This window comes from Aptenodytes forsteri, unplaced genomic scaffold (genome assembly GCF_000699145.1).
Source record: "Aptenodytes forsteri isolate BGI_AS27 unplaced genomic scaffold, ASM69914v1 Scaffold494, whole genome shotgun sequence".
NCBI classification, from domain to species: Eukaryota; Metazoa; Chordata; class Aves; order Sphenisciformes; family Spheniscidae; genus Aptenodytes; species Aptenodytes forsteri.
This window is the reverse complement of record NW_008794455.1, coordinates 270947-274319: the sequence shown is the minus strand read 5'-3', so window position 1 is coordinate 274319 and position 3373 is coordinate 270947. Positions and strand designations below refer to the sequence as shown.

General features: G+C 65.6%; 1 protein-coding gene across 1 annotated transcript in view; it reads left to right on the top strand.

Moving 5' to 3' along the window:
- The window catches only part of ABCA2 (ATP binding cassette subfamily A member 2), a 39725-nt gene that overhangs the window by 6979 nt on the left and 29373 nt on the right, over nt 1-3373 (top strand). Inside the window, exons 2-3 of the mRNA XM_019474963.1 lie at nt 1624-1717; nt 2669-2671. The gene's annotated coding sequence lies outside the window, so the exon portion shown is untranslated. The remainder of the gene's footprint in view (nt 1-1623; nt 1718-2668; nt 2672-3373) is intronic.

The following is a 3373-nucleotide window of genomic DNA, read 5'->3' as shown; positions in this document are numbered from 1 at the left end:
GGGGGGTGCAGGCAGCGAGTGGCAGGGCAGGAGCCACGGGGAGGGCAGAGTGGGGTCGGGGTGTCCCTTGCCACCCCCCCCAGTACAGGAACGGTGACAACAGGGACTGTGCCTGGGACCGGTGATGCTGGAAAGATGGGGATCCCCTGGCCCTGGCACCATTCCTGGGTTGTCCGCCGGCCCTGTCCCCTCCAGCCCTTCTTCCTCCGGTCTCTGCCTCCCCCAAAATCAGCAGCTCTGGGGATGTGGAGGACGGCACCGGGGGGCACCCATGGGTGCAGCCATGCCCATCCCACAGCCCTGCCAACCACGGTGCCCACAGGAGTGCCATGGCCACACGCTGGTGGGGGTCCAGGTGTGGGGGTCCCTCTGCTCACCACCATTTGCTGGGCTGCTGTGACTTTTTGGCAGAGCATTTGCAGTCCATGAGGTGAGGCCAGCATGGAGGTGATGCTGAGGGAGACAGGAGGGCCTGACCCTGTCACCTGCTGCTGGCTATATCCTTCCAGGCAGCCCCTGTCGTGTTAAAGCCCTCTCTTCCCACCCCGCTGGCGTGCCCCTCTGGTGCCTGGTCACCGTGGGTGACGGGGCTGGTGCGGGCACTAGCAAGCAGCTTCCCAGCAGTGGAGCTGGGGCCTGCCCTGCCCGTGGTGGCAGCAGGTTCCAGGGTCTGAGCGCCAGCCTAGGGTCTGATCTGGCCCTGAAGCAAGATGAGGTTGGCTTACCTCACGCTGTACCTCAGTTTCCCCACCTACAGTAGTTCCCTTCCACTCGGCAGCGAGGGCAATGGGCCTGTGACGTGGCCTGGGCACTCCTGGTGCAAACCGGCAGCAGCTGCGCTGGCAGCGTGCCGGGTGCCCACTCCTGCCAGTGGCTGAAGGCGCTGATGCCCATCCCCAGGGCCTCTGGGCACAGAGCCCAGCCTGGACCGCCTGCGCGATTGGGGTCAGGGATTCCTGGGGATTTGCTGTGGTTTACCATATGCCACCGGTGGAAATCCCGTGCAGCCCTAGCCTTCTGGGAGGGCACGGAGGGGGTGCCAGGACCCCCCATGCTGCCCCCCAGTTGCACCTGGAGCTGGTGGCAGGGCCTGGCCGAACCGAACCTCGCCCAGACAGCGTTGGGGTCTGCCTCCTGCATGGCCCCGTGGGTGGGACCCAGCGGTGGCACGGGTGGCAGGGGGATGTCATGTCGGGCAGCTGCCGGCTGTGAGGACACCGCCAGGATGGGGGCCTGCGGCTCTTTGCCAGCCATAAGGACTTGGGGTCATCTCCCCTGGGCAGCCCCAGCTGCGGTGGCCTGTCGGGGCTGAGCTCGAACCCCAGCACCCTGTTTGCGTTGCTGGAGTAGGGGTCCATCCCCTCTGTGTTACCCTCTCCTGTCCCAAGGTGCCCTGGGCAGGATGGAGCAGGCAGGGTGCAGGCAGGGGCAAGCAGGAGATCCTTGGGTGTCCAGGGACCCGTTTGCCTCTGGTTGAGCTGTGACGGTGCCACCAGCCACCTGCAAGACGTGAGCACAGTGCCACACTGCACCGGTGCCCCAGGGACACCCATCCTGCCCACACTCCTCCTTGTGGGTCCTGTCCCCAAGCATCACGATTCCTCTGCTTTGTGTCATCCCCAGTGGGTGCTGGCCTTTGAGATCTTCATCCCCCTGGTGCTCTTCTTCATCCTCCTGGGGCTGCGGCAGAAGAAGCCAACCATCCCTGTGAAGGAAGGTGAGTGCCAGTGGGGTGGTGCCCGGGGCACCCGCACTTGGGGGCACCCATACTTGGGACCACCCCGAGGCTCTGTGGAGCTGCTCCAGCACCCCGGGGACAGCCTGGGGGTGGGGGCCGCGACAGTTGGTGTGGACCCAGAGGGGCCTTTTGGTGGACATAGTGCTGGGCAGGGGCTGCAGCCAAGGGCTGGCGGGGCAGACACAGGGGGGGTTGAAGAGCTCCACTCCCCTGGGGGTGGCAGTGCCAACCAGCCTGTGGCTGCCATCGGCAGGGACATTTTGTGGGGGGAAGGGGGAGATGGAGCTGGATGGTGCTGGAACAGCCACGGTCCCCCCAAGTGCTTGAGGAGCAGCCGGGGCGGTGCTGGGAAGGGCTCCCCAGCTCCTTGTGGTGCTGGGGGGGGGGAAGTGCACTGTGTGGAGCCCCATGCCTGGCTATGGGGGACTCTGGGGCTCTGGCAAGGTGACAAATTGATGGGACTGGAGCTGCGGGCTCCTGGAGATGTGCAGCCGGAGCTCTGGCTGGTGCCTGTGGGTGCAGGTGCCTGTGGGCTGTGCCGCTGGGAGGAGGTGGCAGAACGGAGCTGCCGGCTCACCAGGGCTCCGTGTGGCATCTAGACGCCCCGTGGGATGCCCACCCGAGCGGGTGCCGTTGCGCAGGTGGCGCGGTGGGGCCAGGGGGAAATGCTGGGAGCCGGCGGCGACCTGGCGTAACGATGGTCCAAGCCTGTGTTTCAGCGTGTACCGGCGAGGGAGAGCCCAGCTGTGAGCGTGGGTCCGGCTGCAGGCGGTGGTGGACACTGCCCTGGTTCCTGCCCTGGCACTGACGTGCACTCTGTGTTGTGTGGTTTTTTGGTTTGGTTTTTCTTTCTTTTTGCTCACGTTTTCTTTTTCTTTCCCACCATCTCCCCTGCCCGCCTGCCCTCCATGCCTCTACTGCATGCGCCAGTCTGTAAGTTGGTGGGGTGGGTGGGCGCCTCCCCCCCTTCCCCTGCCTGTGCTGGCTATGTATTTTGGGGAGAAAGAGCCTGGTTTGGATCAACTCACTCTGGCCTAATCCACACATCTGTAACCCCATCGCCTTCCTCCGTGGCTGGTGAAGATGAGCTTGGGCAGCGCAGCGTGGCCCCTGCCTGCTCCTCCCCGGGGGCTGCCCAGCCAGGACCGGCCCGTGGTGGTGTCCCCACTGGGTTGGTGGTGCTGGGTTCCCCAGGTGCTGGGGCCACTGGCTGCAGAGGGCTCTCCAGGCCAGGTGGAGACTTGTCCTACCCCTTCTTCTTGCCTCCCTCCTGGGGCAGACCCTGCTGGGTGCTGGCACCCATGTGGTGGCCTGTGCTCCCCCCGGGCTGGTCCCCAAGGGGCTGGAGATGGCTCCCACCCCTGCACCGTCACCATGTCCCTGTCCTGGCCCCTTACAGCTGGGACAAGCCGGGATGTGGCACTACTAGGAGCCTGGAGGCCAGCAAGATGCCACCCATGCGCTGGCTTTGTCACCAAAGCGTGGCATGGCCACCACCATCTGTCCCGCCACCCCAGCAGGCTGCTAGCCCGTCCCATGCTACGCCCGTCCCTGCCCTGGGCTGTCCCTGCCAGAAGCCCATCTTCACCAGCCCCTGCCCGTCACGGCCGTGCTAACAGCACTGACCCGCCTCTA